General features: G+C 42.7%; 1 protein-coding gene across 5 annotated transcripts in view; it reads left to right on the plus strand.

The window, feature by feature from the left end:
• The window catches only part of OSBPL5 (oxysterol binding protein like 5), a 135864-nt gene that overhangs the window by 2515 nt on the left and 110015 nt on the right, over window positions 1-23334 (plus strand). The window contains exon 1 of one of the 5 annotated variants that reach the window (XM_030239836.2): window positions 6618-6773. The exons of the other annotated variants lie outside the window; for them this stretch is intronic. The gene's annotated coding sequence lies outside the window, so the exon portion shown is untranslated. Of the gene's footprint in view, window positions 1-6617; window positions 6774-23334 lie in introns of those variants that run through there. 5 annotated transcript variants of the gene reach the window in all.

The following is a 23334-nucleotide window of genomic DNA, read 5'->3' on the forward strand; positions in this document are numbered from 1 at the left end:
ATTAGATATTTCTCAAGGTGCTTTCTTGGCTACAGCAGGAGAAAAATGGCTCTGTGTCTGATACAGTGCTGTGGTTTGGAATCCAGGATATCTCTAGGGAAAGGCCATTCCTCTAATCTGTAATGTGCAGTGTTTGAAATCAGTGTGCCGTGCTCAGAGCAAAACTGAGACTTGACTAATTCTTGTTGTGTTCATAGATCATAAAATTTTCAGTTAAGCTAATCTGAATTGGGTTAGACTCACTTCATGTCCAAGGGAGCTGTTATCTGCTGGAGGCAATTGTGAGATTGTCAGCGTTGCCACTGCTGAAGGTCTTTTAGTGCTGGATCTGGGGCTGAAGAGGTAAAAATGAAACTGCCCTGAAGTGTGTCAGCAGGACCCTGCTGCTTCTGAGCTGCAGAGCACAGACCTCCCTCTGCAACTGCACAGATTTGTGCTATTTGATCTCCTGTTTTATTTGGGGGAAAAGCTGCATTTAGTATTTTTTCTTCTGACCTCCCTGCCTTTGGAGCATTAACAGCACAGTGTTTTCTCAGCCAGAAATGCTGCTCCTCACGCCTCCACTCCTCAACATGAGATGTCTCTGGCAGCACGTTGTAGGTGTTTGAGCATGCCTGCTGTGGTTACTAAGGTAAAGGAAACACAAGAAGCAGCTCATGGAATGGGAACAATCCAAATGCCAAATACACATGGGTTTGGGCAGGAATGACAGTGACCTGCTCTGCCAGCATGTCTCAGTGTGGGTCTGGGCTTGCTCACTCCTCATGCAGGCTGCTGACTGTCACTGCTGGTGTTAATGATGTGCTTTAGAGCATCAAGCGTTTTGAGACTGAGCAAACTCCTCCCAGGTGCTCCTCAGCCCTCCTTTTGGAGCTGTGTGGTTGTGGTGCATTTAATTGTACAGGGTTGTGTCTAAATCACAGGTTCTGTCTTCATCCCAGCTCCTCCCCACCACTGTGGCTCTTTCTGGTCATGCAATGAAGGGGGAAGGAGACAACCATCCTGTAAAACACCCTTTTGATAAGTAGCAGCTGAGCCTCTGTGGAGGACTAAGGAGCAGTGTACAACCTGCCCAGGTTTCCACATTTCTTAATTATTAGAACACTCTTTTTTCTGCTCAAGGCGTGGGAGTGTTGTGCTTGCATCAGGCTCTAGGTACTATATATGCATCTGTGTAACACGAAAAGATCAAGGGATTAAAGGGGAATATTCTGCAAAACTGGAAGCAGCTAACAGCAGGCTAATAAGAGTTACCTGTAAATGGTTTCTGCCCATCACAGAAGGAGAGTGATGTGAAAGGGGGATTAGGGTTAGAAGGTTAGAATAGTCCAGCTGCTTGTGTGGTGGTGTTTTTTAATTTCTTTCAAGCTGCATAAAAACGATGGGCATATCCCTTGTTCTTTAGTCTCAGTTTTCTGTAGTGTTTGTAGAGCTACAGTTGAAGTTGTGCCATTTTTTCCTTTACACTCCTTTCACACTGAAGGATTTATAGGTATATAAATCAAAGTCTGAATTGAAAAGGCTCAATTCTCATCCTTGTTTAATAAACAGCCAGCTGTATACCTGGGCTTTCCTTTTGCAGTGTGCCACTGAGGCCTGTGCTCTGTTCCAATATCAATAACTTTACTGTGCTGGCAGTTTTCTTGATAGTAGTTTTTCTATGTGTTTGGTTAAACTCCATGCCAAGCTTCAGCTTACTGGGAATTGACTGCAGGGCTGTATGAGCTTGAGTGTTTTGGCAACCCGGTTACCATTCGCATGATTATAGCATCAGTGAAAAATTAACCAGCTACAGGCAAAAGAGAAATCCTCAATCAACTGGGATGCGTGCAGCTCTCCTTGTGGAGGGGGGGGGAAGGGGGGAAACTCACCATGGGGCTTGCCTGCTTCATCCTATCTAATCTGTCAGTGAATCAATCAATGTGAAATGGTACCCCCAAGGAATAATGTAATAGCTATTCTGTGTGTATTCCCAAACTGGAATGCTGCTGTAGTAGAGTCCTGAAGGGTGTGCTGTCTAAATCGATCAGCAGAAACCCAGATAAAAGCAGACTTGCTGCTGATCTATCAGATGTGGCAGAGAGGCATCAAGGGATGCGATGTCTCGTTCTGTGTTGAGTGCAAAGCTTAAATGTGAGCTCGGTCCTTCTGCGTTCCAGCGCTTCAGGCACAAAAGCAGTGTCCTGATAGCCCTCCTTCAGTTTTCTCTCAGCAAAATCATGAGATTGCTCTGAAAGGTGCTTTAATTTTCATGCCAATGCATTTTGTTGCAGACAACTGCCGTAGTGTCATTGTTCCATCCCACCTTCAGTGCTGCAGAGGTAGCTTGCCTTTTCTTACCTGTGTTGTTTGATGCCAGTTGAGAGTGGAAAGCCTATGCTAGCACTGCATTTTTGAATTGATTTGCTCTTTTCTCAGGTTAAAATGACAGGGAATTCTCTCCTCACAACAATAAATTGCCATGTCCCAATGAGGAGAGGAAGGGAATCCTGCTCCATTGCATGGTGTGGATAACTATTGATCATTGTGAATAATCTTTGCAGAATGATAAGAACAATTTAAATTTCTTTTGTGTCATTGTTTTGATATTTTTGCACTATCTCTTTTTGCTATGACTTCAGCATCAGGAGAGAATCACTTTTATGTAGAAGTAGGAGGTGACCAAGGCTTTTATACACTTTATCAAACATTGCACAGTTCATTCGGGGAGCTGTTGCTGGCTCATCTGTAAAATCCCTGAAATGTGAATGTGAAATTGCCACTGGAATTAATGCTCCATCAGAGTGGTTATTCTGGCAAGCTCCTGGCATGGATGCAAATAAATGAGATTTCCACATTATAAGATGAATCTTTATGTCTTTTCTTCCTGTCTTGCCTTGAAAAAGAGCCTTGTGCAGTGCTAGAAGCCTGACAGTTGCTGATGCAGTGAGGTTTTTTTTTTCCTTTACCTTACTAAGGGAAGTAATCTGGATTTGCAGATGATTTCATTTTCTTTCGTGTGAGGGTCAGACAGTTCAGGTCTAAACAGTATTTTTTTTTTTTTTTTTAATTTGTAAATCCTTACTTGGACTATGAAGGCTTTCAGTGGCATTGAATGCACAGTACAAATTACAGCATTAGTGGGCAAGGCAGTAATTTAAACTGCCTTCCATGGAGCTCTATTATTGTAATCTAGAGCAGGACACAGGTGTTAGATATGAAATATAAAGTGTTTGTATGTTTCAGTTTCGTTTATAGTAGATTTTCTTCTTTCTATTTTGACAGCTTTCATTTGCCCCAGCCTCTTTGTCCTACTCTGCCTTTGAAACCCTTCTCATTCAAGAGGAGATAGAATGTATATAACCATGTGTAAGATTTTTTTGTTTTGTTTTAATTTAGGTTCAGTGGGTGCAAAAAAGGCCCTGTTTCTTGGCTGTTGAACATGTTTTTTGGTGTTGTGAGTTTTTTTTTTTGTTTTGTTTTTGTTTTTTGTTTGTTTGGCTTGATTGTTTTGGGTTGGTTTTTTTTTTCTTGACTGATGAACCACCCAGGCTTTGTTGCCTGTAATCAAACTGCTGTTACTGCCTGAATTTCTCTCTGGACTCCAGGTCATGGGAGGCACCTTGGCACACCTGCAGTCATTTATTAATACCTGCACTCATTTATTCCTACACCTATGCATTGCAGTAGACTTGGGGAGCTCCATTTGTGGACAAGGCTGGAGGCTGCTTAAACCAAGCCTAGACTGTCAGGCTTCTAACCTAGTTTTTCCCAAGCTGGTGTTCAAGTTCTGGCTTGTGGAATCCCTCAGCGTAGGTGCCGAAAGCTTTCTTTTCCAAGAGGGTGAGGTGTACTGAGAAGCTGGGAGGATCTCCTAGCCATGAGTATATCTGAGAAATGTAGTGCAGGGTCTCTCATTTTTCAGTTCCCTGAGAAGGTACATGGCCAGGGGTGTGTCAATATCAGCTTTCCATGCTTTTTCATCCTCTCTGTGCCTGGATTGTGTTCTTTGGTGTCAAGGTCTCTTATTGGAAATTCACACAATATTTAGAGCAGTATTGTCTTGGATTTTGCTGGGCTGTTCTGTAATATAAATAAAAACAGTCTCATTATGTAAGCAAGATACTGAATAACTTGTCTAAAAGAGCTGAGACAGTGGGTGCAACAGTGGCAGTTTTATTCTCTTTGAACAGGTGCATGCCCATGAGGAAATAAGAGGTAGGTAGGTAGGGACCAAGTGAGAAACATTGAGCAATAACAGACTGTGACTCAGAAGCAATTTAACCATAATAATCCCCACAACACTAAAGGTTCTTTTTCCCAGAAATGCACAATATGCTTTTCTCTGCCATAAAGCTGTAGTCAGCTGACATCATTGTGTTAACATAAGACTTGCTGTTATCCACAAGATGCACAGTTAGCAGAGAGCACTTCCAGTGCTGGCTGCTAATTATTACTAATGTTCTCCCAGTTGCTGAAAAACAATCCATTAAAGATATTTCCTACTTAATATTTTATTCCTGATGTTGTGTTAAAAATAATGCTTTTAATATCACTCCAAGTATTACCAAGCCCAGCATTTGATTTATTTAGGAGAACACAGAACGACCATTTACTAAATGCCTCTCTTGAGTAACTGTTGTAGATGCTTTGTCTTTTTTTTTTTTTTTTTTTTTTTTTAAGAGTAACAGCGTGGAAATTTATGGCTTTTATTTTTTGTTTATCGTGACCCTCTTGAAGTCTGTGTGTTTTCCCACTGACTTCATGGCAGCCAAGTGCTTTTTATCCTGTGTCTCTTGGAGAAATCACATTAATGATGCATCACTAGCCAGAGAGAGCTTTTGCTGAAAGCACACAAAGGCAATAATTTACCTTGTGATTTTATAAAAGGCAGACTTTTTTTTCCCTCATATTAAAAAAAGAAACTGTTGAGGTGAAGGAAAGTGAACAGAGAATTGGTGTTCAAGTACTATCTCTGCCATGTGAGAGGGACATTGCAATACCATTAATGAGATTCTCCCATTTTCCCTTGGAGATGTGGTATTGAATTTAGAAATAGATTTTGAACAATTTTCCACTGAACATCTCACTTTTCTGCTCACTGAATAGCTACAAACCCTTATTGTTTAATAGCTATCTTCACTTTAACTGATAGAGTTTCATAGAGGTAAGATAATAGCTGTGAAAATGTAAGACTTTTTCTAGACACTGTTTAATTTACTGTAATTATATTAAGTGCTAAATTGAAAGAGGCTTTTCTAGTTAAGATGAGGATAATGAATAGTTGTATGTTATTACCATAGCCACAATGGGGGAAGGAAGAAGTGATTTAAGTTTTGCTTGAGACAGAAAGAAAGAAAACCTGCCCCAATGTGGTCCTTAATAATTTATTTCCCCCTCTCTATTGCTGAATCCCAGGTTTTGCTAGAAGAGTTTTCTGCCCTTGTACCTCAGGGATGTAGCAGTTTATGAAAGGAATCAGCAGGCACTCCAAGTGAAAATGGCAGTGGAAATAGAGCGAAGACCCAGATTGCACCCTCCAGCCAAGCCTGGAGCTACACAGGCAGGGGCGCACACAGCAAATGCCACTGCAGCTCTGAAGGCACTGCAGTGTAGCATGGCTCCCCCGAGGCTCTGCTCCCTCTGTGCTTTACCCACACTGCAGAGAAAGCCGTGGTTTGCTGCTCTTTTCTGCTCCGAGCAAGTTGCAACATCTCAAGTCCCCGGGCAGGTTGAGTGGGCGCGCCCAGCTCTCTGCCATCCACCAGCACCCGCCCCTGCTGCTGTTCCCGTGCTGGAGCTGCGGCGCCTTGTGCTGTTGCTTCCCTCCATTGCCCTTTTCTGAGAGCCTGAGCAAATCACAAGGTGAGCAGAGTTGTGTACCCCATGTAAAAACACACTAGCTCGCTGTCTTGGCATATTTGATGCTATTGAGAATGGCATCTTTTATGCCACTTTTAACATGGAACTGCTGTAAGCACACCCTGCCTCTCCATGTGGATAAAAGTGTTTTATCTGGGGCAGGATTTCATTGTGTCCTTGGAAGTGGAGCTGTTAAGAGGAAAACCAAAGCATGTTCCCTCGTTTATTCACCTCTGTACCCTGGGGTCCAAGACACCACTTCTGTGCAGTCTTTCCTGGGCTGGCTTTGCTTGCTGTCCTGCTTGGACTGCTGCCAAGCTAATCTACAGGGACTTGTCCCATACAAGTGTTTAACTCCTGGGAGTTGCACTTGTGCTGTGCTCTTACCTCTCAAAGTCTATCAAGAGTGCTTGTGACTGTACTTGACACTTGTGATCTGGGCTAGATGTGAACCTCTGGGGAAAGGCAGTGTGTGAATTATTTAATCTCTTGAGCATTCCAGGCCCCCTGTATAAAAAGCATTAAGCAATTTGGGCCTTTTTCTTGCTTTAAGAGAAGGTCTGTGTCAGCCTTGCTTGAACTCTCAGAAAGCTGAGTATTTTGAGCACTAAACTTCATACCATTGTTCTAAATTGACTGGAGTGCAATTACGGGGGACCAATGTAAGCAGTGTTTGCTCCCAGGTGGACCAGAAATATTCCTGATAAACCTTCTGTTTTCTTCCCTTCTCTCCCTCCTTCTCTTCTCCAGTAATTTGGTTCTTCTGGATGAGACAGGCTGAGGCAATGCAAGTAGGATAATTTTGTGGTTAGGGCATTTGGCTTTGAAATCAGGAGATCAGTGTTAGTTCCTGCTTCCATCACAGGCCTCCTGTAGCTGTGGGGAGATTGCTTGCACCTCTGTACCTCTGTCTGCACCGGAAAAATAACAAAGTAAGTTTTGGGGTTGGCTTTTATTTATTTTCCTGTGTTGGCCTACAGGGTTCTGTTATGAGGGCAGGGAGAGGGTCTGATCTCTTCTTGGGTTTATTTGGTATTGTCTGCTGGCCCAGTTCCAGCCAGAGTATGCCTGTTTGCTCTCTGGAGGAAGCTACTAGGAAGTTTTCAGGTACATCTTCTTTCTTTCTTTTTTATTCCCTCCCATTCTTTTGTCATGCTTTTTGGTTTCATTTAACATCAAAATTAAATGGTGAGTTAAACAGAGTAGCTTTCAATAATGAGTAGAAAATGAGCTGAGCTGTACACATAGATGGTGCCCATAGGAAGCCTGGAATCATCCCGTAGTGTTTTTAATGGGCAGTACCACTGCATTGTGAGCTGTTGGCTCAGTGAGGCTGTCTTAGATGAGCTCCAGATGAGACTCCCAGTACTGTAAATATCTGTGCCATTTAGCTTTGAGTACTAGGAAATGAAACGGCATGGGAAGTAAGAAAAAGGTTTATTTTACTGAAGTCAGTAAAACAATATTTTCTTCAGGCTGATTTGGAAGCGGACCTTAGAAAAGTTAAGTGGAGAAGAAATGCAGTGTTTTGGGGCCAGAAGTGTTTAACAAGCAGCATGAGCTGCCCATTGCTGGCTGCTCTGCTGTTTGATTGCAGCACAGCGAGGTGCAGGGCTCAGGCAGCTGGAGAAAGGCTCTGCAACACTTGGCATGGTGATCTCCTAAGGTGCTTATCTGGTGAGAAAGTGGGCTCAGGTAGGAGGGCTGGAGTTTGCTTTCTGGACAATGTAGCTTTTCTTTGCATCTGGGATCTTAAAGCCGGCTGTATCAGTCCTGTTGATCTCATTTGACTTTGCATCTGCAAGGATTTTAGCCTGGGATTCTTACATATAGTAATTTCTGGTTGAATTGCAGCAGTTTCCTTAGGCAGGTTTTAATTTTTGGGGTGGTTCTTTTGTGCTCTTCAGAAATGTGTGGAAATTGTAGCTTTCTTTACAGTAAAAGATTTGTGCTTTCTCTCTAATCTGGCATTTTTCTACCTTCTTTCTTCCAGCTTTGACATCTTTTCCCTCTAAGTGATTGTAGACTATGATCAGGTGATCCCTTACATGTCTTTGATTTGTTAAGTAATTGAACATCTTAAGTCTCATTGCAGTTGATTTAAGACTTGGAGACAGCCTTAGGATTTTTTGCTGGGTCCTTTCCAATTTTTCATGCTGCTGCACATCAGGTAAGGATGAAGGTTGCATGTGCTATGTCAGCAGTGATCTTGCAGCTGTCAAAGATGGAAGCAAGGCTACATTCTGGCTCCTGCTCTTTTTGTTCCTTCCCCTCTTGTTTATGCTTCCAGGAATTGGGCAAGCCCTGTTCACCCACGATATTGCACTTGGCATTCAGACTCTGTTAGTTATCTGTAATTCTTTATAAATCAGAGCTGTTTTGGAAAGCTAAGGTTTGTGTCTGGACAGGGAGGAGGGGGTGTTTTGGTCTGGTATGTGGCAACACAAAGTTATTTATCATAGATTGTGCTCTCTGCACTTCAATAATCTGCTGACATTTTGCCAGTAATAAAAAGGTCAAGGAAAAAAGTTGCTTCCCACAAATCATGCCATTTGATTGTTCTCATTATTAAACAGAGCATGGTTTCCTTGGAACAAAATTTCAGCCATCGCCAGCTTTGTGAAGGATAAATTACCAGCTGGTACAAATGCATAAAAATGAAAAAGCAGCTTTCTTTTGATGTTGCTGGTCCCTATTTCAGTGATTTGTCCTTTCCTGAAGCAGGGTGTGGGGAAGGTGGAAGAGAGAAGTGTCCCTTGGATGTTAAATACAGTAGCAAAAAGAAATTATGCAAAGTTGATACTTGAAAAATGAGCCATTAAGTTGATTTAAAGAGCCAAAATCTCTATAGTCTAGGATTCACAAAATGTTACATATTCCTAATTTTTAGAAATGGCTTTAGGAATGCCATGTTAGGTCCAAAGCACAATAATGCAGTTAAACAAAACATTGTATCCTCCTTTTTTTTTTTTTTCCTACAACTTCTATTGATTTTTGTCTCTGAGATGCCTGAGCTTGCAGCTGCAGTGCTGTTTTTCTTGTTACCCCAAGTGGTGCTTTCTGATACAGAGATCACTCTGTGTGGGGCAAGGCTCTGGCTTAAACATAGCAGTAGTGGCTGGGCAGTGGATAAACATCAGCAGTCAAGTTGGAGATGCTTGGACACCATCCATGGTGGGGAGCTTGGGTGCATGTGAGGGAGCTCAGAGGGAAAAGGTTGCTGTTTGTGGGGGCAGGCTGATGAGTGTTAGTGCTGTCAATTAGGATAGTTTGTTAGTTTGCAGAAGAAGCAGGAGAATTGGTGTATTTTTGTTACTGAAAATGAACAAAAGTGTCTTGCAGAGGAGTGCTGGCTTTTTTCTCTTGCAGCAGGGTATTTGTTGCTACCCTTCCCCAAAGCATCTCTGTGGATACCTAAGAATGCACGCCTAAAAAAGCTGAATTATAACAATTATATGGCTATGGTGAACTGCAGTTCTTACTGCCAAATTCAAAATTAATTTGAATGTAAATCCTTTCAAAAAAGGGAGCGTAGAAAGGTCTGTATTGGGGGAATACAGCTTTTGTAGTCTCTGGCAGATAGAATCAGGTTTTTTTAGGTTTTTACAGTGTCATTACATGAAAGTCCAGTAGGCAGAAGCTGCATATTTATCTACCCAGGAATTCAATATTGCTATTAATTGGTGTTGAAAACAAGCCAAAACCACTTGAAATAGATTTATTTTAAAAAAAATGCTGTTTTGCCATTTGAATTACTTCAGCCAAAGCACTCCTGGGCAACTTGTTGGGTTTTATTTTTTTACAGAGCATTATATATGTCAATCCTGGCCATGGCTGATGCCTTGTAAAATGCTGAAATGTGCTGGAGCTGGAGCAACCTGCTGGCTGTGAGGGGGCTGAAGGAGCATTCCCAGCTTCCTGCCATCCCAAGGAATATGGGGAATCGCCTTCATGCCTCCTCTTCTAGTCTTCTGTATTTAAATGTTTGAAAAGGTTGTGCAGGATAATGTAGTGTGTTTCTGTACTTGCTTTGTATCAAACAGACACACTGCTCCTTTTCACCCAGCGGATGTGTGCAGGTACCTAAGCAGACTTCAGAGAAAGCCCATAAAAGTTTGTGTTTAGCACAAAAAGTTCAAAATCTTGAGCTTTGCCTTTAAAGTAACTTTCCTAGGATGACTTACATCTGGAGGTCATTCTTTCCTCTCTATGCTCTTTTCTGCTGTAAGAAAGGATGCAGAAGGTTTCCCTTGTGAAAGCATCCGGCCCTGCTGTGTTTGGATTTGTGTGCTTGTCCTCCTGCTCTCTGGAGTGTGTCTCGCACAGAATACAGTCATTTCTGCTCCTAAATTCATTGTTTAACCAGCACTGGCAGGCTGGGAGAGAAAGGTGGAAACTTGGAACGAGACTGAAAAAATGGTCCTAATTTTAGGAAGGTTTCAATGGAACAGGAAGGGAGCAGGTGGGCAGGATGCTCTGGGGCAAACACACAGTGAAATGTCAGTGCCTGTGTGCATGCAACAGTCACATCTTCCTTACAGGTCTGTTGGATTGATGTGACATTTCTCATTAATCAGACACCAGTGTTATCCTGGGAATTTCTGTGGCTTTTCTCCACCCCACTTAAAACTGGACTTAATAAGCAGCTTCTGGAAAGTGAGGGGGGAAAGTACGTCATGCTTGCCACTGTTTCCTTTCACAGCTCATTTACTGGGCCTTTCCTTGATATATATTCAGTAGTTCTTCAGTAGACTTCAGAAGGGTTGTTTACAAGAGAAATTTATCAGGTTGCATTTTCTCCTAAATGTAATTCAAGGAAATGTCTCCCACTGCTATTTAAAAACTAACATGAAATCAGGCAGCTTTTTGCAGCTATCAGAGGCTATGTCAATGGCCATAGAAAACAAAGGGGGAGCCAAGGAAAGAAAGGCAGGGTAATACAATGGCATTTGAAACACTGTTTTGTTTTCATTCAGATATTTTTAGCTAATGGTGATTTTTTTCCTTTATGTGAGTTGATGTGTTGTGTCAGTGGTAGAAGCTGCCAGTGTAGATGTTTGTCCCAGGAAAAAGATACCAATTGACATTGAATACGTTTCAGGGGCTGCTAGATAAAATTATGTTAAGAAATGCTTCAGCAGCTCTCCAAAATCCAGATTAAAAATTGCAGCCCCAGTTAAATCAGGGTTTAATTAGTCTTACAGCAGCCCAGAGCCTTTGCTGTATTTCCAGAGCTATCTTCAGGCCTGCATCTTCAGGTACCCCACTCAGGTAGACATGTTGCTTTGCTGTGTTTCCTGCAGTCCTTCCCAGGAGAAGTGATCTAAATACTTTCAAAGACACTGATTGATTGTTTCCAATATCTCCTTGGCTTGACATGGATTTTTTTCTTTTTGATTCTATATATCCAGTTAAGTCCTGATCTAAACCCCACTGAAGTTATGTTGGTGGTGGGGGGACTTTGGGGAATGAGCAAAGGTGGACGATGGGAACAAGCAGAAAATCAAGTCCATGGATTGTACTCATGGCTTGAATGTATAAAGGCATTTTCTTCATGTACATTTGGGCTGTCATTGTAGACCAGTTTCTCTGGGCCTTTCAGCTTTCATGGACTTGACCATGATGTGATGCAGTGCTGAGGACTTGCCATGTTTGTATGTGCAAGGAGGACATGCCCTTTACTAGGTGTTCATGAGTTTTCTGGTATTCTACACAGATGCTCTAGAAGAGTAAAATGATGCAAAATGTGTGTAAAAGCAGGGCAGAGGACCTTCCCTGAGTCTCCCAGAGATGCAGAGTACAGGTGCCTTGTGCTGAAAGAGTTTTCTTCCCTGAAGTTATATTTGCTGAGTCCTTCAGAATGGTATATATTCAGGACTGTCTGTTCTGGAGCAGGCAAAACTGGGAGCAGTTCTACAGCATCTTAAAAAAAAAAAAATAGCACTAGAAGCAAGCACAAAAAAAAAAAATCCCATTCCTTGCTGGATAAATGAAGGCAGCCCCAAGACTGCTATAATTTATATGCTTTCCTTTTTCAGTGCTGTCACTGGGGAAAATAACAGTGTGCCTGCTTGCTGTCCAGAGATCTGCTGTGCCAAAGCAAATAGTTGCAGCAAGTGGCAAGCAGAGAAGGCACCAAGGTATTTGATGGATGAGTGTTCCTCCCCCAAGCAGAGAGGAACATTTGTGAGAAACTAGTAATATACTGTGGTTGAAATGGCCCATTCAGGGTATAAAATTCCCAGTCAAGTTGCCCAGGAGAGAGTTGAACAGCTGGTGTAGGAGCAGAAATCACTGCAGATAAATCAGATTGGCATCTAATTGACTGTGGGCCCTGGACAGGCCCTGCTAGTTTTTTTTCCTCTGGTGGATGAAGTCAGGAAAGATTTCACTGTGTGATGACTGACGTTTGTTCCCTCCAGCTTCTTGCCTTCCTCTTACAGCTGCCTCAATTCAAGAGAAACAAGATGCTTGTCCTGTTTTGCTGCTGTTAGATTTGGCATTGCAGCAGTGTCCCCAAGTCCTTATCCTGTCCAGTCAGGGCAAGGAGCTGCTCAGACAGGTCCCAGAGCTGGTGGTGTGGGGCAGTATAAACCTGGATGGGGAGCTGCAGCATCGCTGTGGGTGAGCGTGGCTGCTGAAGAGCTCTCCAGAAGTGGGAGCAGTTCCAGCTGGCTGTGAGGGTGGAAGCAGGCTCCCGTGCTATAATTACAAAGGCTGGTGTTTAATTGTTGCTTCCTGCTTCAGAGGTGTGCTGTAAATTAGGAAGGTGTTTTACAATAGCAGCATTTAACTTCTTTCTGTCATCTGCTTTCATTTTAGTTGATCTGGGCTGGGATTTCTCAAGGGAGGTTTCCTGTGCTCTGTAAATTCCTTGAAAGAGTGTGGACACTGGGTTCTTAGCTCTCCTGGAGGTGACTTGATGTTCCCTCTAAGCCAGGATAATTGGGCTCTTCTGCACATCTGTTTGTGCAAGACCACTGTGTCCCACATTTAAAATCCAGGGACTGGTTGAGCTGATGTGAGAGGAAGCTGGTCCATCTTCTCTGTGTTTCCTATACTGAAGAACATCCTGAGATGCTCTGTGATTGTTGGATGTAAGGGAAGAGGAGCGAGTGCACAGCTGGAGGGATGTGCAGTTCGGTGGGGCATTGAACTGCAGCCCTATAAAATTGCTGATGGGAGAGTGGGCAAAATAGTGCCCTATTTTGGGGCTGTTAGCTATTCTTCCAGCTTTCTTTTTCCAAATTTAAATGAGACAAAGACCAATTCAAGGCTGGAGAGACAGGTTGCATATTGACTAGGTATTCAAAATTATAGCTCTAGTGTGTGGGTATGGTCAAAATAGCTGTGATGATGCTTCTCAAAAAGTACCTTGCTCATCCATTTGTTAGAGATAATATTAAAGATTCAGGAAAATTTCATCAGTTCTGGAGATCTCAATGATGTTAAAAATTGTGAGGCTCAGTTTAAAAACAGGAACTTCAGGGAGGGGTTTAAGAAGCCTTCTTTACTGCTAAATTGTTGAAGTTCTAGCTCCTGTTCCACACACATGTCCAAGCTTTTCTTTCTCCAAGGAAAAGGTTGGACTTTTTTCAGGTTTTACTGACAAACAAACACTTTTTCGAAGCAGTCCCCTGAGGTTTAACAGAAAAAAAAATTATTGTGAAATTGATTACAGAATGTCAAATCATGGCAGCCCTAGTTGAAACACACAACAGAGCCAATATCTCTTTAGTATCCTCTGTTGCACTCCCAGTTAATGCCAGAGGAAGGTGTTTGTTCGTGTACAGGACAAACTGGACTTAACTCCAAGATAATGCCATGGATGGGTCCTAGGCCTCCCCACTGGCATGTAAGCTGTGTGGCTATGTGCAGATAAGAGCACTGGATATGGGTTTGTCCATAGGAAGAGGTCAGGACTGGCATGCTTACTTGTAACGTGGAGGCAAGGTAGCTGAGTGAGCCAGGTGCTCCTCCCACATTGCTCTGTTCCCAGGGGCAGGCAGAGTTTTTAGCCATGTGCTTAAACTGCACTTGGTGCTTGGAGCAGGGCACCCAAAGGTGCTTTTTATCCAGCTCTGTGCTGTGCCTTCCTTTGCTGGCTGTAATTGGCAGGCTTTATTCAGGAAAACACTCTTGCTGTTTGGTGTGATGGAAATTGAAGTCACTGCTGTACGTTGTAATACTGTGTGTTGTGAACTCTTTGGAGGAGGAAGGAAAAATAGGTGAGGAAGTGGTAGCTTTGAAGAAGAGGAGTGCTTGTGCCAATTATCCTGGATGAGTTGTTCAGTGACAGTTAATCCATGTGAGTGAAAACAAGTCCTCTGTGATGGAGTGCTAAGGTCAGGAATTTGAGCTCTGTTTGAAGAGTGAAAGTTACAGTCTTGAGGATTAGAGCCCCTTAGAAGAAAACATCTCATGAAAAATTGAAGCAGAGCTTTTCCCACTGTGTCATCCATATAGTCTTCTCTTTTTGATGATCAGAAAAGGACAATGGCAGAGGAGTGTTAAGACCCCCTTATATGAGTTATTCCACAACTCAGGGGTGTGACACAGTGGGTTTGTGAAACTTGCCTCAGAGTATGTCCATATTCATGCCTTTGCATGCAGGCTGCCAGGGGAGATCAACTACTGTGTACACTGGATTTTGCAGGAGAACAATTACTGCAGAGATATATTTTTCTTTGCCATCCCTGGTGTCAACAGAGCTGAGCTGATTCATACCACCTGGAGCTTCTGTTCAGTATGCCGCTACATTTTTAGCAGGTGGAAAATGGTCAGATTCAGAAAGGTGACTGAGCTGATTTTGTCTGTGTTTTCTCATGTTGCAAACAGGATTGAGCCAGGACTTAATATGTTGAAGGTTGAGCTATGTGTGCAATACAGTTCTAGTAGCTGGTAATTTGGGGTATCTGGTTCACCCATATGAATCCCTCTATTGTGCAGAACAAGGTCATTTTCCTTTGTGTCTGCCTTCTGTTTATTTAACCAGACACTATCTTGTAAACATTTTGTTCAATATCTGTGACATCATTTTCGGTTCACTTCATATGTGGGTTATATGTGTTTGTCCGTGTCCCCCTGCCCACCTCTCCACCCCCTCATTGTTAGTGGATATGTCCTGTAGGCTATCCAGAGATTGACATTTCATTTTAGCCTTTGAAAAATGATGCTATTGGTTCCATGATAGACTGCAGTTTGTAGGACATGTGATCAGTGATGCCGAGCAAGGGGACACCCCTTTATCTCATTATATTGACCTTGCTGACATGTAATCACACCCATTGTAGTATAAACTAGTGCCGTGTATCCATAGCAGAATATCAATACAGTACTTTCTGTATATAGCTTTTTTCTTCAAAGTAGTAATTTTGTGTAAATGGCACTGTTTTCATGCAGAGATTGCTATCTGCCTGTGCAAACAAACATGTAAGGCCTTGAATTTGGAATTTCATTGGCTTCATTATCCACTTATATTGGTGTGCTTGAGCAAACAAGTCCCCAGTAAATAAAATGGCATAATATAATTTACACGTGCCTCTCCTGGGAAGTGTGTGTATGGAAGGCAGTTGTTGGGCCTTAATGGTACCTGTGAGCATTAAGTTCATTGAAAGAACCAAGTTGGATGGATATTGGTCCTTGCACCATCAGTACCTCTAGTGCAGTGTGAAAATAAACACTGAGGACATTATTTCCTTTGGAAATGGCTCCCAGTAACTTCTTTCCTTACTGCTGATTCATTTGGGGAAAGTTGTTACCATTTGACTATTTTCTAACTTATGCATAAGTAATTTACCATTTTCTCTTTATCTTGGGTTGTTTTTCAACAAAAGGGAGTATCACCTCATGTTTGAGGTGATACTCCCTTCTGTCACTGAGGCACTATAAGCTTAATTAGTATGTCCCAAAGGCACTGGAAAACCTGGAGGGCTGTATTTGGTTGGGAGCAGGATTTTTTCAGAGGGAATACCTCAGTGCTCACATATAATTGAAACCAGGCTTTTCCAGAGCATCTCACTTGCACGCTGGAGAGCTGTGAGTACAGACACACCCTGTAATTGCATTAATCAGAATGAATCTAAGGGGGACAAAGTCTATTGCAATTATATTTTGGAAGGCAGGATTGCTGTTAATGTTTTAAGGTTTGGTGGCTTTATGAGCTGTTTGTGGACAGAAAAGCTGCCATTGCTCTGAGAAGTCCCTGTGTATATTCCCGAGAGGGGATAAGCCAAGGCAGTTTTGGGAATGGAGCTTGGGGCTCCCTTTTCTGCTGCTGAACAATCACACCAAAACAAGCACCAGTGCTGTGAGCATGCCCCAAAGCCAACTGGGCAGAAGGGCAATTCAAATCAGATAAAGCCAGTTCTTGAACAGATTGAGCTCTATGCTTTTCTAAATCAGAACAAAAATGTCAAATTCCTTATAAATACCAGGCAGTGCACAGCTGCACAGCTGCACTGACCGGGCATCTCTGTTCTGGTCGGATGGGTGGAGAGCAGAATCGAGCTGTTCCTCTGTGAGCCTGGAAGATGGAGAAATATTGAGGTTTTGCTTCTCAAAAGCAATTATCTGCATTTCCCCCCAGCCTGAAGCAATGGGTCACGCTCTCCTTAGCATGGTGAAGAATGTGTCTAGTCAGCACTGGGGGAAATTCTGGAATAGTCCAGGAGTGCCAGGCATTCAGACACAATACCGTCATTGGCAAATCCGCATGAATAACTTTGGAGCGCTGTAATGTGGGCTGCAAATTGTGAGGCTGACTCCTTACACAGACCACAGATCCATCACTTTGAAATGTCAGGCCTTTGTCACCCAAAATAGTCTTTTGTCTTCTTTTTCCATGCACGATACATGGAATTTTTTCTCTTTTGCTTTGTGTCTTACAGTGTAGTTGGAAAAGAGCCTGTGCAGTTCACACTGAGAAGCTCAGCTAGGAAGAAAAGCTCTTTCCTGGCTGCTCGTTGACCAAAGAGATGCAGGCACAGTTGAGCTGTGGTCAAGGCAGGAAACCAACAGGCAGCTCTTGGGACTCCTGGTAGTATGTTGTGATGCTCTGCCCTGCAGTGCTGTGTCTGTAGGTTGTAGAAGACAAACCAAACTTCTCCTTTTCAGTGGCTGGAGTGGCAGTCATGGTCCAGCCTGTCAGACTGGCACTTTCAACGACAGGATTGGGAGGGTGATCTCTCTCCCTCCTGCTTACCTACATGAATCAGGCACGTGTGGATCCTCTGTGAAAACAGTATGTGGTGTTAGCAAGAGGGAGCTGTGATCCCCCTCAGCTCCTCAGCTGTGGTGATTTTCTGTCTTGATTAAATGAGGTGTGGTCCATATGTGAATTCAAGTTTCAGAAGGGAAAGAAGAAGCAAGTTTCTATTTTTACACGCATGCTTGTACCATCAGATTTATAGCACCTGCTGAAGTGTAGTACATGCTTAAACTCTCATCTGGTTTTGAGGTTGAGGACTGTGCAGCATCGTGAGCAGTGGGAGGGGATTCAGGGTGTTCCCAGTAGCATTTTTGTTTTGAGATAAGGATTGTGCTTTGCAGATACATTCTCCACTTGCGGAGTAACTTCCACTTCCTGTGTTCTGTTTCATGTTGTGGAGCAGTTTTGGAGTATGCAAACTACATTGCCTTCAGATGAAACCAAATTGTGTTTATGATAACCAGAAGAGATAGTCCAAAGTGAAACCTGTCCTGTGACTTGATTCCTTAATCTGGATGCATCTGCGGTGTTGGTAATTACAGTTCATGAGTTTGGATCTTCATGTTTGGGAAAGGCATCAGCCTATCAGCAGCCTTGGAGAGATCAGGCCCATGTGCTCTGTGGGAGCCTGGAGGAGACACGTTGTCTCAGGACCTTTGACAAGTGTGGTGGAGGATTAAAAGGGCTGAAGTATTGTGTATCACATTGCTCCTAAGGTTAGCCCCAGCAGAGTGAAATGTATTTTTTCATGTGGTTTCTGATGCTGTTGAGATTTGACCAACAACTGTCAGAGCTCAGTTTCATTCTCATGGGTCTTCTATGCTCCAGAGCAAACTGGGGGCTTTTGGCCTTCTCAAAACTGAAGTTCACTATTAGTGCTTTTTCTTGTGCTACACTTAATCTTCTAGAAGATGGTACTCTTGAGCTCTTTCACTGTAATTATTACTTAGAAATATCACAGAGGAAGCCCAGCATTCTGAGAATTATCTTGGCCACTAAATACATGAAGAGTGCACTTCAATTTTTAAATTTAATGTCTAAATATGCTTTTCCCCTTTTAGATCTGGTATCTTTCCTATATAATTTATTTTCAGGTAAGAAAAGGTGGATTGACAAGGGTTTAGTTTTTTTGGTTTTGTTCTTAACCTCACCACTCTTCTACTCTTCCTGGGTTAGCTTCACACGCTCAAGTTGATTCTGTGGAAGGAGGGGTACAAACCAAATCACCTCCATGTTCCACATGTTTTTTTTTTAAGGTATGAACAAAAATGCTTCTTCCACTTTTACCAGGAGGCAGGGCATGAACACTGTCTAAGTCTCAGTGAGTAGCAGAGGAAAGTGGATGTGTATTTGTAGCAGGATATGTCCCTATCCAGCACTGAAAAGCACACAAGAGTAGCTTGCAATGCCTTTCTTATGCCACCATCCCTTTTAAGTAAATTGAGGAAATCCAGCAGCTCTCATTTCCAGCATGAGACGTGAAGGAACTAGGGTACTTCTGGGAATGTATTAAATAAAATCCCCCCATCAGGTGTAACTTTAGCAGAAGAAAAGAGGATATTGTCCCTCAGTCCCATTAATGTAGGTTGTAATTGATTGGCTCTATCATGTGTAAAGCTTGAAAAGTCTACTTAGAGTCTTGTTGGGATGATCAGAGTTGAATTTGACCAGCTTAATCATCCCATACTATTTGCTTATGCATCCTAAAATTGTGTCAGAGGGCATGCCAGTGAAATTAGGGCCTTATTTTCTGAGACATACAAAAACCCAGAGCAATATCCCTAAGAATTCACATCTGGGGGTCCACTTATGATATTTCTCCTATTTCTCCCCCTGCCCCAACACTATCACATCACTGGTGCCTTTTCAAAGCTCTTCAAGTGTCAATCAGGGTTGGAAAGTCTGCTCCCATGGATTGGTTTGTAGGATGAAGTCAAAATGTTCAAAGGTGTGAGCAAAATTCTCCTACCAGCCCAAAAGAAAAGATAACCAGAGTGTTTGACTTCTGTTTAGGGGGAAGAGGACCAGCAGCAAGTGTACAATTACTGCTTAATTGTCAGTACCATCAGCATTTATCTTGTGTTTTCTGATTGGTCTAGGGCAGGGAATTGTTTGCCATGTGAACCATTTGTTTATACCTTTCCAATACCAGAAAGCTTTAATTATTTAAAAAAAAAACATTATTTGAGTTGGCTCTGAATGACACTCCTGAAACCTTTAATAGGCTCTGAAGGAAGGCAAGAGCTCAGTGTTCCACTGTTCCATCCCTCCTTGCAGGCACATCCTCTGCAAGTGCTTCTCTCCCTCTGCTCTTAGGCTATAACTCTTTCTGGTTACACAGAACCTGCACAGTCTGACCCCCAGGATGTGTGGAAAGGTGTTACTGTCCCACATTTCATGGGACCTGTGGGATAAGGGGTTTTCTTGTGACAGAGAGTTGTGTAGGTGTTAGTGGAACAGCTCTAGCTGACCTCAATTCCAAAATCTTTTTGCGCTGCAGCTGTCTGCTGATAGAGTCCTTATTGTAAAATGTCACATGGACCTGAGGCAGCTCACAGCTGTCATCTGAAAAGGTTATGTTTTACCAGCAGCTGGAGTTTCTTTGTTTTCATAATGTTGAGTGAAGCTGTTTTAAATTTCACTGAGGAAACCAGGGACACTGACTGATAACCTCAGAGCATCCTGTACCTGGATCTACACAAGCAAATTTACCCAGAAACTCTTGTCACTGACCTCCTGAGGGGTAAAGATGAGCTCCTCTTCAGCACTCTATGTGTTATGCAAATAACACTGCAAGTAATAAGGTGCTGTGAGGACACTTTCTGATCATTTTTCTTTAATATGCTCATCTGGTTTTTTTCTTGTAAGTAGTTTTAATTTTTTTAAATTTTGGCAACTAGCAAGTAGAAAGTTGTTGCTGTTGGGTTAGAGCAGGCTGGTGTAGTCTAAGTTGTTGCTTGTTGACTTATCCTTGCACAACTCCCAGGAAAATGTGCTGCAAGCTTTGCTCCATCTGGCTATATGCCCCATCCTCTGTGAGGCACAAACTGAATTAAGAAACAAAGCTGTTTTGTACAGTCTGGCTGTTGCTACTCAGTCAGACCCTGTTAAGAATCCATTTTAAACATGGATCTCAAAATCAATTTGATGTTAAGTTCAAATAGGTGCTAGAAAGCAAAATCTTTGTGGCTAAATGTTGAAAATGGTATTGATTTTTCCCATCATCAGTGCCAGATTTGGAATATGAACATGCCCTATTGTCCCAGACAGACTTGATTGGTAATAAATACTTTTACATATTATTCAGGTGTCTTCCTATTGGCAGCAGGACTCTTGGAGATCTTGGTTGACTTTCCAGAATTACAATGTAGAAAATCAGTCTGAATTTTGCCAGGATATCTACCTAGCAAATAGCTCCAAGAGAGGTGTGGGCACCCCTAACCTGCTGTTAGGGCCAGGCAATAAAGACTGCCTCTCCTAAGCCTTGGAGATGGAAGGGTTTGGGAAACAAAGTGCTGTTTTAGCAGATGTATGGGTTTAAACAAAATGAAGTGAAGCTGCCAGCCCTTTCCCCAGTCACACTGATGTCCTGAGTGTGGACACTCCCCCAGGAGCCCAAAGATGCATCTCTGAGCTGAACCAACCTGCTTCTCCAGCTGAGACAGTTCAGTTGCAGAGTTTGTGGTCAGCTGCCAAGGCACCTACTGGTGTGTCAGTGGGAAAAGTCCCCCTGGAAGATGCACAATAAAAATCAAATTCCCTCTCCCTTGAGGTCTCACAATATGAAGCTGTCTACCATGGAACTCAAGAGGAAATGAATAATGGGGACCTTGGAAATCTAGAGCTGCACCACTAAGTCTGTCAGGTGTCTGAGCTGAAAGCTCTGACATCTCTACAGTTGCAAGCAAGAAGGAAGTATGAGATAACATTGCTCTTTTGGCTTCTCCTCTGTAATCTCCCTGCTCCTTTGCAGCTCAAGCCAATCCCAAGATGGATCCAAAATGCAAATACTAGTTGGGAAATTTCTGCGTGCACAATGTTCTTCCCTGCATTCTTCTCTCATATCTGCACCAGCTCTGTTAAATGAGGAGCAGAAATATAGAAATGCATTTAGTAATGACGTAGCTTCTTTATTTCTTTTCTTCCTCTGTTGTTCTCAGAAATAGCCAGTGAGTAGTTGGATCATGGGGTTGCTATGGTGAGCTTTAAGATACACCTTTGATCATAGTCGGTGAGTGCCAGCCAGCATATTAATTCCAAGCAGACCATATGCTTCCAGACCAAAATACCTCTCTCTTGCTACTCTTCATTTAGTTGAACACTTAGCCTGCTAGTTCACAGACTACTGTGTCTTACTGTGCTGCTCCAAGAAATCTGTTCAAGTTTGGTATTTCCTTTTCTCACTGGAGGGGCAGCTGGCAGAATTACTGCCTGAAAGGAAGTTGTAACCAGGTGAGAGTCAGTCTCTTCTCCCAGACAACCAACAAAAGGACACAGTCTTAAGCTGCTCCAAGAAAAGTTTAGGTTGGACATTAGGAAGAAGTTCCTCAAAGAAAGAGTGGTTGGGCATTGGAATGGGATGCCCAGGGAGGTCGTGGAGTCACTGTCCTTGGAGGTGGTTAAGAAAAGACTGAGTATGGCACTTAGTGCCATGATCTGGTAGACAGGGTGGTGTTTGGTCATGGATGATCTCAAAGATCTCTTCCAACCAAGCTGATTCTGTGATTCTCATGGACTCCTGCTACCTCAGCAAAACCCACCAGTAGCAATCCTGATTTCAGGTAATCTGCTGTAGATTTAGATACTTAATGCGAACTTCTGGGTATGTTAAATGAGACACTGAGATGCCTCCCTTGAAAATTAGTGGCAGAACTCCTACTACAGATGAAGGAGACAGGGTCAGATGATTTTGCCCCAACAAGCACTCTGCAGCAAGGACAGCTGGGTGGTGATTTTCTGGCCTTTGACTTCACTGTTCTACAATGGATAAATGCCTCCTACCTATGAAAATATTTTGCTGTCCTGTGTGGTTTTATACAAATATAAGTGAAAAGCCAAGCAACTGGGAATGTGGTGCTCAGTTCTTTTCTGTGATTTGTGCTCTGGTTTATCCGGCAAGGCAGCCTACGTACCCGAGAGAACAGTCTGAGTATCTGTGAGAACAGAGATCAGATAGCGGGGCTGCCTTGGCTTGCTGGGCTGCAGGGCTTAATCAGCTATTAGAAGATGATATTAGGAAATGTAATTTACAAAGAGACTCTGTTGAGAGTTTTGAGTCTTTTGTCAGTTCTAATAGAATATTCAAGAGGAAGTGCTCTATTTCATTCTAGTTCTTTTGGGTTTACTTTTCATTTTTGCGTGCTTCTTTTTCTGCCAAGCAATTGCCCGCTGCATCTATTTGCTAGGACTTGCTTATCTAGGCTTCTTGTTATTATCCTGGCTAAAAAAATGTTATTTACTCATATGGTAATGCCTAGAGCTTCCAATCTAGCATCAAAGCTTCATTGTGATGGATGTTACACAGACCATTAGTTTATTAAAGATGGGTATTTATTATCTTAGGAATGTATGGGCTTACTTTATGTTAGCAAGAAGGGACAGAACAAGGTAGCAGGAAAGCATTCACACGCAGTATATCAAGTGACAATCACAGCAGCTTGTCTTGAAATGGCAAAGGTTTGAGCCTGTGGGGGAAAAAAATTGTAACACTAGAAAATGCTTTCCCCAGAAACAGAAATTATCAAAGTGTTTTCATTTTTGTTGCCTCTGAGAAGTATTTGCAGTACTTTCACAGCATAGAATGGGGTTTTTTGCTACTGTTTGCAGGACTACAGCCAATTTCACCAATCACTGGGCACAAGAGGCTTCTTTAAACAGAAATTGGGAAATCCTGGGCAAGAAGTTTGCATGGCAAATATTAGTCAAATATACACTCCTTTGAATTAAGACCTGGCCTGAGACTCTTTGAAGTCCTTGGCTTGCTTTAGACCCTGCAAGCTTCTGCATCTTCCACCACATCTGCAACAGTTGGTACAGCTCTTGTTACTCCACTTGCCTTAAGTCTGCTACAATTGTGTTACAGGAGGCAGCATTACCAACCTTAAAGAAATTAAATGGGTATCATTTTTGGGTAAATCTGAGTATTTGTCACAGGCTGAACTGGATGGTAGCATTAGCCAGGCTGGGGACTGGCTGGTTTTTGTGCAGCCCTACTAGGAAGGACCATAGTGGTACTGTGGACAAAATGTTAAAGGTGAGCTGACCTTGTGAGCACAGCAAATTGT

The sequence above is a fragment of the Serinus canaria genome, chromosome 5, assembly GCF_022539315.1.
Source record: "Serinus canaria isolate serCan28SL12 chromosome 5, serCan2020, whole genome shotgun sequence".
Classification (NCBI taxonomy): Eukaryota; Metazoa; Chordata; class Aves; order Passeriformes; family Fringillidae; genus Serinus; species Serinus canaria.